The 14,137-nt window shown below is 43.3% G+C and overlaps 1 protein-coding gene across 1 annotated transcript in view; it reads left to right on the top strand.

Moving 5' to 3' along the window:
• Positions 1–14,137, top strand: part of LOC131536492 (gastrula zinc finger protein XlCGF57.1-like) — a 173,747-nt gene that overhangs the window by 60,076 nt on the left and 99,534 nt on the right. The gene's annotated exons all lie outside the window — the stretch shown is intronic.

Raw genomic sequence — 14,137 nt, 5'->3', positions numbered from 1 at the left:
TATATAGGCCTCCTGGCTACAATAAGAACTTTCTTGATGAGTTTTATGAGTTTTTAACGGTGCTTATCCCATCCGCGGACAGGATTTTGATTATGGGTAACTTTACTATCCATGTCTGTTGTCCAGGTAAACCCATGGCCAAAGAATTTTTGAACTTAGTTGACTCTTTTAATTTGTGCCAATATGTCTTTAGACCCACACATGAACATGGGCATGTACTTGACCTGGTTTTCTCGTTGGGGATAACGATTGAAAATCTCTGTGTTGAAGAATCGGCTATCTCGGATCATGTGCCTATAAGGTTTAATCTGTCCTTTGCAACAAATGCATTCAGTTATCAGTCCCCTTCAATCTTGTCCCGGGTTATTACTACCTCCACATCTAGTGCCTTTTCAACTGCTTTTATTACTGAATCATCTTTTTTGACTGAGTCTACAACGTCATACCCTATAGGACCTGATGAATTGTTAAAGTCTTTTAATCATGCCTGTTCAGAGATTTTGGATGATGTTGCACCTTTTAAAATGAGATGTCATAAGGTTAAAAGCCAACCTTGGTTAAACGATTTGACTCGGAATATGAGGCGGCTTTGTCGTCAGGCTGAGCGTAAGTGGCTTAAAGATAAATAGCAGGTATCTTATGAAATTTTTAGAGAGTCTCTATCAAGTTATCAAATTGCTGTTAAAGCCGCTAAATCTTCATATTTTTCACAAATTATATCGCACAATTCAAATAATCCGAAGGTATTGTTTTCAATCATAGATAAAGTACTGAGTCCAACTATTCAATTTTTTCCTATTGCGTCGAAGGCTTTGTGTGAGAGTTTTTTAGAATTTTTTTATTGATAAGGTTGATCGTATCCGGTCAGATATTATGCGTGTAGGGGATGCTATAGCCAGCAAAATAAATTTAATAAATTTGAATTGATTACATTAGAACAGTTGAAAAATATAATATTGCATTTAAAGCCTACTACTTCTCTTCATGACAGTCTTCCGTCCCGATTGTTTAAGGACGTGATAGACACTACTGGTCCTAATATATTATCGATTATAAACAGTAGCTTATATGTTTGTATGAATTTTAGTATTTCTATTATTATGGACAGCACTTTGGTCCATTTTAATGGCTTTGAAAGTGCTCTATAAATAAAAATTGAGTTGAGTTGAGAAAATACAAAATGGAAGAAAGGGTAAGAGTTCAAACTGAACACAAGCTTGCTACTCAAGCAGTGTATGAACATTTTCATATTTTATATTATAAAATATATATATATATATATATATATATATATATATATATACACACAGTATATTATATGTGTGTGTGTGTGTGTGTATATGGGTCATTCTACAGAAATGTCCACTTTTCTGTCCCTAGACTTTAAAGAAATATTACAATTGAAATACACATTAGGGTTCAAAAACAGAATTTTCTACCATAAGCTGGAAGAAGCAAGTGTAGCAGAGGCCAGCGGGTAAGTACTGTGCAGGTAAAACCTCACTCTCCGATCTCAAGTGGCGCTCTAGCGACTGACGCTAGAGACCGTGGCCTTTAGCCTCCTTATTAGAGCGCCCTCCTCCCACGCCGGAGACCGCGGTTCAAAAACCCGCTTGGAGCGGGGCGAGCAGGACCGACACGAGCACAAGTTTAGATCACATTCACTGCAGACCATGCTTTTCCACTTGGCCTCCATCACATCTGCATCTCCGTCAGGAGTGAAGCTGCAGTCCAGTAGAGGTGGTTAATAACAGCTGGCCTCCGCTGCTTCAGATCTTCACAATCCCGTCTTCCAAAGCCTTATAAACACATCACATGACAAAGAAATGACCAATTAGCTGTGCAAACAATGTCACTAAGCTGTAAGTAGACTTAATGGTTATAATATTAGCAAACTGAGGTTAACTTACCAGATATGTCTTCTCATACGGTAACATTTTTACACTGTTTTTAAAAATATAACGATATTGCTAATGCTTACAAGTGGCAGTGCTTTACAACAACTTATATACATCTCGTTGTGTCTCATTATTTAAATAATTATGTTTGCTGATTTAGTAGTTAGCAAATGTTAAAAAACAAGACTTACAGTGCACAGTTGACATTTTCGTGGAGCAGCATCTCTGACGGATCCGTGAGCATCATGTCTTCCGCCGGCGGCCGACCAGAGGCTGACCGGGACCCGATGAAGGTGCTGTGTGCACCGAAGGAACCGCACCAGCTCGGCGTCTCACTCTCTTCTTGCTTCGATATCCCATGTCGAACTGCATCATATCTCCGGGATGATAATCTTCTGGTATAAAGTGATCGCTAAGTTACACACCACCGCATTGTTTGAAGCAGATGTGTTAGTGCAACATGATCTCTTCAGCTGCACATACGCACCGAGACCTGGAAGATACTGTCCTATTTCTTGTTAGGAAACCTGTGGACTCGATGTCCTGACAGGCTGGAGTTTGTGCAACCTCCACAAACACAATAATTTACCATGATGATGATAAATTGAAATAAAAATAACTACCGAAAACACACCGATTCGCTCCCACTGAATACCAACAGAGCGCGGCACACGACTCTCTCATGACGTAATATGACGCGATGTTGAAAAAAAAAAGCGCTTCTTGAGAACCGTCAAGGAAAGCGTCACTTTTTCTTCTAAATTTGTGCCCTCACGCCTTGTAAAACATTTTCAAATCCTGCGATAATGGTTCATATGATATTTTCATATACTGTAAGGTTATATATTCATTTGAAAAACATTTTTAACCTACAATATGCACTTTAACAGATAAACAACAAAAAAACTGCAACAAATAAACGCTTGTTTTGTGACACTCTTAATGCATTTTATGTATTTTCTTTATTTGATTTAATCCATCATTTACACATGTGAAGGATTTTACGCGAATAGCCTATTGGAACATGAGTGAAGTATAAAGCCACGTTTAGGCTACATAATAAATAATAGTTTAACAACCAAATATTACAAATGGCAAAAATGGAAACATTTGGATTCTGGCCAAATGAAAGATGTTCATGAGCGCAATGCCGCTTCAACTTTGCTTGACATTTGTGTGCTGTTTATAGCTAATAAATGCCACTAGCTTGTAGCGTGATTTCTATATATATATATATACGACAGACATGGTTTTTGTTTTGAGGCAGCTTCTGGAGAAGAGCCGAGAACAGCACAAAGACCTTTACGTAGCCTTCATCGACCTCAGCAAAGCTTTTGACACCATCAACCGTGAGATGCTCTGGAAAAATCTCTCCAAACTTGGGGTACCACCCAAGTTTCTCAGCATCCTACAGCAGCTGCATGATGGGATGCAAGCCAGAGTACTTATGGGAGAACTCCAGTCTGAGTCTTTCGAAGTAAACGTTGGGGTGAAGCAAGGCTGTGTCTTGGCTCCGGTGCTCTTTAACATCTTCCTCTCTGCTATCACCTGTCTCTTCCATCGTGTCATAGGGCATGAAGACGGGGTCCATGTGGAATACCGACTTGACTGTAGCCTCTTCAACATCCGTCGACTCCAGGCCCGCACAAAAATAAAGACCCGCCAAATCTGTGAGCTTCAGTATGCTGATGACTGTGCTGTTTTGGCCCACAGCCCGGACTCTATGCAGCACGCCCTTAACACAATATCCAGTCTTTACCATTCCTTTGGTCTACAGGTTAATAATCAAAAAACCGAGGTCATGTTCCATCTCTCCACCCCGGCCCCCATACCCCCCCAGTTTTCACATAAATGGTGTTCCACTTAAAACAGTGGACCACTTCACCTATCTCGGCTCCACCTTGTCCTCATGCTGCTCTCTTGACACAGAAATACACACCCAAATAAGTAAAGCTACATCTTCTTTTGGACGCCTACGCAGCAGGGTTTTTGAAAACCGTAACCTGAGGATCAGTACCAAGGTCGCTTTATACAACACGGTATGTCTCTCCACTCTACTTTATGGGGCAGAGTCATGGACCCCATACTGCCGGCACATCACCAACCTAGAGGCCTTTCATATCCGCTGCCTACAGAAGATCCTTAATTTGTCTTGGGAAGATCAAATCCCCCACACAGTGATCCTCAACAACACTGAATCAATCTGCATGGAAGCTGCAGTGGCCAAAAAACATCTGCGCTGGCTAGGGCACATCATACGCATGCCTGAACACCGCCTGCCCCGCCAAGTCCTCTACAGTCAACTAATGGGCTCCGCTGGAGGGCAAAAGCGTCGTTTTAAGGACTATACCAGGGACCTCCTAAAGCGAGCAAACATTCCCCTCACGCAGCTCGAATCTCTGGCACTCAACAGGTCAGCCTGGCAGGTCACCTGTGCCACTGCAGTCTCCCAAATACACCAAACCAACCAAGACCGACGATCCAAGAGACGCATCAAGAGACACCAGTGTGCGGCTGGTACCCCCCTGGTATCTGGTTTCCCTTGCTCCATCTGCGGAAGATTGTGCGGCTCAAGGATTGGACTCAACGCCCACGAAATGTGGCACCAGCGGCAATATCGCTGAACCTACCCCCTCCCACCCCCATCCCTGGAGCAAGAGTCATCATCGAACACGATGGACAGCTAAAAGAGAAAGAGTGTGTGTGTCTATGTTGGTGATGGTGGAATAATGAACACTGTGAGTCGGGTGGGTGGTCACTCAAGGCTACTTTTTATTGTCCAGGGCAGACACAATTGGGACAAACAGGACCATAGGTTGGTTAAATTTTTCCTCTTTTTCTCAGCGGTGCACGCTGACAGCAGGGCAGGAGCTGCAGGTGTAAACGCTGCCAATTCTAAACTAAAATTGATTACTTTGATTTTAAAACTAGAGTCAATCAAAGCCAAAATACTGCTGAGAAGACACAGAAAATCATTGTTATTGGCTATATTGCTATCCTTTTGTTTCTATCATTACGCTGCTGTTGGAAAACAAATATACATCATCGGTGGACAGACACGCAAGTTGTTGTTACTACCTTTGATTTATGCAGCCAATTCACTTCTTTCTCCGTTATATTAAATGATAGAAAAGTGGTTCTTCCAACAAAGCACTTGCGATCTATCGAGAGAAGAAAACCATCTCAACCTCCTTGCCTTTCCCTCTGAAACTCATTGTGTCTAATAAATCTATTTTATATACTCATCCCGTGTCCGACCCATACTGTGACAGAAGATCGGACCTACACAGCTTCACAGACAAGATGAGTGCACCGGATCCCTTCCAGGAGCTGGTGGATTCCCTCAAGAGAGTCTTGCTGCAATCACCCAAACCACCAGTGCCATCAGCTCCACCATCATCACCCACTCGCACCACCTCTGACACTTCTTCTCCGATTGTCTTCGCCAGTCCCATGGCCAGGCCAGCGCCCTTCTCTGGTGCGGCGGAGGAATGCAATGGCTTTCTCTTACAATGTAACCTCACCATGGACTTACATCCGCAGATGTTCCCGAATGATCAGTCCAAGATAGCCTTCATAGTCACCTCCCTAACTGGACCGGCACTGCTGGGCTGAGACCATTTTGCACCAGGCGGGACCCGCTACGCAAACGTTCCAGAACTTCCTGCACCACTTCAGAGAGGTGTTCAGCAGCTCCCCTGGAGACTCGACAGTGGGTGAGCAATTATATCGATTACGTCAGGGTACAACACCCATTCATGCATATGCTCGCCAATTTCGCACTCTCGCAGCAGCCAGCGGATGGAACGAGCCCTCTCCTAACCGCCGACAAGGGCTTAATCCTCTCTTCGCTTGCACCTCTCTGCATATGATGACACTTATGGCCTGGAAAAATTTATCCAACTGGCTATTCGATGCTCTAATCGCATTCAATCCTGCAGTAATGAGACCGCCTATGCCATTGCATTTCCTCCTCCGCAACCGCCAGAAACCAGTGACCCTCCAGAACCGATGCAAACTGACTCAAATCGTCTATCGATGAAAGAGAGACAGAGGAGAATCACTCAAGGGTTGTGCCTGTATTGTGGTGAGAGCGGGCACAGGATCCTGGAGTGCCCACTTCGACCCCTCATGAGCCGTGGTGAGTACCATCCGTCCTCACATACCTAAACTGAATCCTCTATCCACAATCGTACAACTTACTGCCGGCTCCTGTATATTTTCAGTATCCGCCTCCTCGACTCCGGCTCAGCGGGAATTTCATCTCCGGATCCCTCGTCCATCAGCTCGGGCTCTCGACCTCGACTACGGAGAACGCCTATGAGGTCCAATCAATAACTGGACAACCGCTAACAAGACGTTGCGTCCGTCAGAGTGTTGGCCCAATTGGTCTACAAATCGGTCAGTTGCATCAAGAAGAAATACATCTGTTGGTTCTGGAGGGTTCCACTGCGGACGTCATCCTTGGGCGCCCGTGGCTGGTGCAGCACAACCCTCATCTATCTTGGAGGACAGGAGAAGTCTTAAAGTGGGGTGACCGTTGCTTCCCTCACTGTTTCCCCAGACGTCCATCACCGGTTTCCGACGACCCAATTCACATTCCAGTTCACTCAACATCCATCGAGAGCCCGATAGAGAAGCAATCCGTGGACATCCCGCGTGCTACTCCCACTTTAATGATGTCTTCTGTCCAAGAAAGCTGCCCAGCTACCACCACACCGGCCATGGGACTGCGCCATCGACCTCCTACCGGGTGAACCAGTACCACACGGGAGAATCTATCCACTTTCACCACCAGAGCACAAGGCCATGGAGGAGTACATTGAGGAGGCGTTGAAACAAGGTTACATAGTCCCATCAACCTCCCTGCTGCTTCCAGTTTCTTCTTCGTGGCCAAAGATGGCGGCCTCCGCCATGCATCGACTACCGGAAACTAAATGAGATCACAGTTAAATTCGATATCCTCTTCCCTTGTCCCCACAGCATTGGAACAACTCGGTGCCACCATCTTCACTAAATTGGACCTCCAGCGCCTACAACCTCATTCGCATCAGAAAAGGAGATGAATGGAAGACCGCATTTGTCACTCCTACTGGACATTATGAATATAGGGTCATGCCGTGCGGGCTGGTCAATGCTCCTTCAGTCTTCCAAGGCTTCATGCATGAGGTGCTCCGGGAGTTCCTTCATCGTTTTGTGGTTGTGTATATAGGCGACATCCTCATTTACTCCCGGAGCCTGGCGAACATCGCCAACACGTTGCGGAGGTCCTACAGCGCCTCCGCCAGTACCATCTCTTCCTCAAAGCTGAGAAATGCACTTTCCATCAGTCTACCGTCCATTTCCTCGGATACATCATCAGCAGTGGTGGCACTCGCATGGACAAGGGGAAGGTGGAAGCCATCACCTCTTGGCCCCGACCCAACACCATTAAAGAACTCCAAAGGTTCCTAGGATTTTCCAACTTTTATCGCCGGTTCATCTCAAACTACAGTACCATCACCAGTCCCCTCACCGATCTCCTAAAGGTAACCCCAGAACACTATCATGGAACTCCAATGCCCAGAAAGCCTTGACACCTTGAAAATAGCATTCACCAACGCACCACTCCTGGTCCACCCTAATCCCAACATACCCTTCACAGTTGAAGTCGATGCATCCACCACCGGGGTCGGGGCCATCCTATCACAGCAGCAGGGGACGCCTCCCAAACTCCATCCATGCGCCTACTTTTCCCGGAAACTCAGCCCGGCGGAAAGAAATTATGATATCGGCAACAGGGAACTTCTAGCCATCAAACTTGCCCTAGAAGAGTGGAGGCACTGGTTGGAGGGGGCTGCTCATCCATTCCTGGTATTAACTGACCACAAAAACCTCCAGTATCTTCGTGACGCCAAAAGATTGAACCCCAGGCAAGCCCGTTGGGCTTTATTCTTCACTAGATTCAATTTCAAGATCTCCTACCGTCCAGGACCCAAGAATGTAAAAGCAGGCGCCCTATCCGCCTACACAACCCGAAGAAGACCCCGAATCTCCGGAAACCATTCTACCCACAGAAATAATCAGCAGCCCCATCCAATGGACCTCTCCTCCAGCCGCCTCCACCAATCCTCCTCCCAATCCGCCGGGCTGCCCACCTGACCACCAATACGTCCCACGTACCCAACGAATCCCTCTCATTCACACTACTCACACCTCCCTAGGTACTGGTCACCCAGGGGCCAACGCCACCCTCTCGCTGCTACAAGACCGCTTCTGGTGGCCCAACATGGCCAGGGACGTGAGAAGGTTCGCACGGGCTGCCCGGATTGCGCCATCTCAAAAAGCACCCGTCATCTTCCAACCGGCAAACTCCTCCCACTCCCTATACCACACCGTCCTTGGTCACACCTAGGAGTAGACTTCATTACAGATCTCCCCATCTCCGACGGTAACACCTGCATCTTCGTCATTGTCGACCGATTCTCAAAGTTCTGTCACCTCATACCTCTCCCAGGCCTTCCCACTGCGCTACAGACAGCAGAGATGCTATTTAATCAGATTTTCCGGTATTACGGCATTCCAGAAGATATAGTATCCGACAGAGGACCACAGTTCATCTCCCGAGTATGGAAGGCATTCTTCTCTCTCCTAGGTGTGACCGTCAGCCTCTCATCTGGGTACCATCCGCAATCCAACGGGCAAACCGAACGTAAGATACAGGAAATAGGGCGTTTTCTACGAACCTTCTGCCATGGCCGCCAGAACTCTTGGAACCAGTTCCTGGGCTGGGCCGAGTACGCCCAAAATTCCTTGCGTCAAGGCTCCACTGGACTCACGCCCTTCCAGTGCGTACTCGGTTTCCAGCCTCCCCTGTTTCCCTGGTCAGGAGAACCATCTGAGGTACCCACCATCGACTACTGGTTCCGAGAGCGAGAGGGTCTGGGACGCAGCACACCACCAACTCCAGCAGGCAGTGCGCAGACAACGAATGGCTGCGGACGTCCGAAGAACCGCCAATCCCTCTTACCAACCGGGACAAAAGGTCTGGCTCTCCACCAGGGACATCAGACTGCGCCTGCCTAGCCGGAAACTCAGTCCCAGATTCGTTGGCCCCTTCACCATCCTGGAGCAAATCAACCCAGTCACTTACAAATTACAACTGCCACCACAATACAAAATTCACCCAACCTTCCACGTATCACTCCTAAAACCCTTCTCTCCTCCTCTCTCCCCAGGGCCTGGCCAAGCGGAGGAACCCCCTCTCCCTCTCATCGTGGAAGACGGAACCATCTACAGGGTGAAGGAAATCCTGAATTCTCGGCGCCGTGGTGGTAAGCTAGAATATCTCGTGGACTGGGAGGGCTACGGTCCGGAAGAACGCTCATGGGTGCCAAGAGAGGACATTCTCGATCCCACACTCCTGGAGGAATTCCACCTAGCACACCCGGATCAGCCAGCACCCCGGGCCGGGCAGACCACCACGACGCCGAGGCGGCCCTCAGGAGCGGGCCGTGGAGAGGGGGGTACTGTCACGGATCGGCCAGGCCCGACCTTCCACCAATCACAACGCTCCACCTCACCTGAATACTGATCACGTCCACCTGCACCTCATCAACTCATCACCAGCACTCAAGATAAAAACACCATCCCCACACACACTCACCGTCCGATCTCGTCGACACGACCTGGACTCCTCTTCAACTACCTGTTGAGACAAAGAACATATCCTTTATATTATACCTACCTCGAACGTCTTACCTTCTGTGTCTGCTCCTTGTGTTCCTCTCATCCTCCTAGATCGTTCTCCCCTGGATCCGTCTGTCTGTCAAGCCCCAGTCTCCGTTCCTGGAACAAGATATAGTGTGTGTGGACTCAAGACCATCTCTACCTCCTTGCCTTTCCCTCTGAAACTCATTGTGTCTAATAAATCTATTTTATATACTCATCCCGTGTCCGACCCATACTGTGACAGCTATCAGATCATAATCTTATATTAGTGGTAAGAAAATTAAACAAAACGTAGGTTTTTATATCAACAAGATAAATAAAATGTCCTAAATATTATACCGAAAAGACTTAAAAATCAATTTGAAGAGGAATTTAAAAAAATAGATTGGAATGAGATTCTGTCTACTGATAATTTAGAAGTTGCCTCTGAGTGTTTAATGGTAACAATTAACAAGATTAAAGGTGAATTTAGTAAAAATGTCACTTTTTTCCAGAAAGAAGCAGAATTTGCCTTGGCTAAATTAACAATTATGGAAGTCAATGAGGCAGAGGGACCATGCTTTAAAAATAGCGATTAAATCAGGGTTAGCTAGATAGAAGGACATTTCAACACTTACGTAATAAAGTTGTAAAGGAATCAAGGATGTTTTTGATTGTGATTCTGTATTAGTTAAAAAGTATGCAAATGTTCTTAGTACACCTATTACTCATTTGGTTAATTTGTCAATAGAGCAGTGTTATTTTCAAAGTGCCTGGAAGTCAGCAGTAATAGCACCTATATTTAAGACTGGTGATCCTGCTAATGTAATTAACTATAGACCTATTAGTATTCTACCAGTTGTTTCTAAAGTAATTGAGAAGGTTGTTTGTAATCAGTTAGTAGAGCATTTAAATCTTGGTCATTTTCCATTACATCCTAAGCAGTTTGGATTTAGGGCACATCATTCTACGGAGACAGCAAACTGTTATTTTGTTGAACAAATTAAATCCAGTCTTGATAGGGGAGGTGTTGTTGGTGCTGTCTTCCTTGATTTTAAAAAGGCTTTTGATACCGTTAATCATAGTGTTCTTTTGTCTAAATTATCAAGATTTAATTTTTCTACTTATACATTAACATGGATGGAGTCATACTTAAGTTTAAGAAAACAATGTACAAGAATTAATGATGCATGATCACCATTTCTTGATTGTAATATTGGAGTCCCACAGGGGTCGGTTGTTGGACCAGTTTTGTTCAGCTTATACATTAATGATCTGCCTACGGTTTGTCCAGAGGTTCAGGTGCAGATGACACAGTTGTTTATACTTATGCTAAGACAAAAGAACAAGCTGCTATTAAACTTACTGCTGCATTGAACAAAGTCTCAGATTGGCTATGTCATTCTTGTCTCACTCTTAATACGAGTAAAACTGTGGGAATGTATTTTTCGATCAGGAAAGTTGATGAGCGTTGTCCAGATATTTTAGTTAAAGGAGAGGTAATAAATATTGTTGAGCATTTTAAATATTTGGGTATGATTATGGATTCCAATTTAAATTTTAAAAAACATTAAAAAGGTGTCTAAAAGTACTAGAGCAAGTTTGATGATCTTCAGAAATATTAGGCACCAATTACCCGTGGCTGCTGCTAAACTCTTTATGCATACAATGATCCTCCCTCATTTATCTTATTGTGCTACAAGTTGGTCCCATACAAGTATAACTACGTTAAAACCATTGTATACTATCTATAAACGAGCTGTGAAAATTTTAGCTAAAAAGCCAAGGAGTTATCATCACTGCAATATTATTAAAAATTATAAATTATTGACGTTTGATAATTTTTTATTTTTTGCTGATGTGTGTTTGATGTATAAATTATTTCATGATTTTGCACCACCGCCTCTTAAACAATGTGTGACTTTCTGTAAGGACAATATTAGGCAGACTAGGTCATCAGTTAGAGGTGATTGTTCAACTAAATTTAAGAAAACTGTTTTTAGACAATCAGCTTTTTCAGTTAGAGCAGCAGAAAGATGGAATTTAATACCTGTTTATATTAGAACGTGTGCAACATTTAGTATTTTTAAAATTACGCTTAAAGTATGGCTTAAGGAAAATCAAATATGTGATCATTGAGTTGATCTTTTATTTAATGGAGTATGATGTGATATTGTATGTGTTGCATGTATTGTATTGTATTGTTTTGATTGAACTTGGTAATTTTGTAACAACATCCTGCCCAGGGACTGCAGATGCAAATTAGCTTTATAGCTAACTCTGGCACAACAGTTTTGTTATGCATTGTCCCTGTATAAAAAAATAAATAAAATAAATAAATAAAAATAAAATTGCAGCTCAATGATGATGCATGACAGTCTTAAATGAAATAAAAGTGTTTACAAGAAGGCTAATTCACACTCGTCGTTTTATCGTCACAAATAACAAATATTTGACTCTACTAACAGAACTAGGAGCTGACAGGCAAAAATAATAATCTTTTGTGTAGCATAAACGTTCATCTTTTTGCTCGAAAACAATCCAAACTCAGTTAATAAGACAGAGCGATCATCAAAGCAGCTTACCATCAGCGAGGCTCCATGAGTCTGCTGGCGATTACATGGCACCACCTCCTAATATACTGAACGCGATTTCATGCAGTGCAGCAACCAATGGCAAGTTTTCCCAATTTATGCAAGAATTTAACTCATTGTTTTAACTCCGTTACACACACACACACACACACACACACATATATACATATACATATATATGCATATATATATATTCCTGGAATGAAAGGAACTAAGGCTGAATACTGTTTATGTTTGTAAAGGTTTCCTTATATTTATCTGTATTTAATATACATAAATTAATGTAATTGTTTGCAGTTACAATGTTAATGGGTGTTTTTGGAGTAAGACCGATTTCTCTTTCATGAGATTACTTCCTCTTTTTGACCGGGTTTTGTTTCTCCTTGTCATAAACTCTAGGGGCGAGGTAGTCTCGCGTAGCCAGATCTTCAGACTGATGGCAGCTTTCATTTGCCAAGGCCCGCCCATGAGGCCGTTTGACTGACATGTCAAACAACCAATCACAGTTCGTTTCGTTCATCGTCAAGTTTCGGGGAGTGGAAATGTTGCCACAATTGACCATATGCACGGAGCGCTATTTAGAACTTCCGGATAAAGATAAACCAGCTCGTAATCTTCCGGTGAAGCTCATTTTATATGTGCTATATATAGGTAGAGACTCACAAAAATATCTCCTGCCTCGTTCTTATCAGAAACTGAGAAACAAAATAAATGCAACACTGTAAATAATGATTGCGGAATTAACATACAGTTTCATATTATTAAAAAACATAATTTTATATGCGGAGTCTGGTAATCCCAGGAAAGTACCCACGTAAGTATAACTGTGCATTTAAATGCTGACAAATAAACACTATCGGTAACTGTTTAGGCAGCTAGGCTAATGTTTTAAACAACGTCTTAATGGTATTCTCGATAATCAATATCTTACCTTCAAAGCCATGAACACATTTTTAAAATCTTATAAAATTTTAAGGCATTTATTATTTCTCAACTCTGTGTGGTAAAATTACCATTATTAAAGGTTCAGTTTTCATTCATGAAGACGACATGAAGAAATATGCTAAAAACGTGTCTCGGCGAAAAATAGACTTTTAAGAAGAAAATGAAATTACCGTTATAACCAAGAGATGGCAGTATAGGATCACTCATTGGCTGCAGCTGCCATTTCAACATAGTTGTTCAAGTCTTTTGATTTATTATAAAATAAATATTATAACAAATTTAGTACTTTATCGCACTGAAGTATAAAGTATAGCAACTGCAGGAAGTCACCAAGTCACAGACTATAATGCTGAATTATTTAAATACCTAGTCAAATACAAATTAAATGAGTTGGTATAACAAATAAATAATGCATTCAGTATTTTGAAATGTTTAGATTTAATTTAAATAACAACATCGTTTAAGTTTTATCCAACACAGACCTGTAGTTTTGTTAGTCTGAATCACTTAATGCACAGCTTTATTTTGACATCGGCTCGTCGGGTGATTTCCGTCGCCGCTGTCAATCATAGCAATGATCGCGGCATGATTTAACGGATTCCCTCGCGTAAGTTTAACATTCGCCTTTTGTCATTCCTGAAACGGAATACGTGGACGTTTGGTCATTTTAGACAAACAAAACTTTTCTCCTAATTGTGAATGGATGTACTGTAGAGAAACCGAGTAAAGGACGCTCCTCTTACGGCACAGTACACTTGACCGGATATGACTGAGCTGGCTTATCTACAACCAGGAAGTAACCGTGCATAAGGTCAATTAACAGTTAAACTCTCAGATGTATTTAAAAGATTCTAAGCCGCGACCTTTAAATATTTCACATACTTTTGAAAATCCAGCGTTTAGTTGATCATGACAAGTGCTCGTCGTCACAGTTGTAAACACGACGGCTTTCTTCTTTCGTGAGGAGTTCGGCGTCACAGCATCTTTGTTTCCAGGCAGAACATTAAAGAA

The sequence above is a fragment of the Onychostoma macrolepis genome, chromosome 03 (genome assembly GCF_012432095.1).
Source record: "Onychostoma macrolepis isolate SWU-2019 chromosome 03, ASM1243209v1, whole genome shotgun sequence".
In the NCBI taxonomy this organism is placed as follows: Eukaryota; Metazoa; Chordata; class Actinopteri; order Cypriniformes; family Cyprinidae; genus Onychostoma; species Onychostoma macrolepis.
The sequence above is the reverse complement of the archived record's forward strand: the minus strand, read 5'-3'. Positions and strand labels throughout refer to the sequence as shown.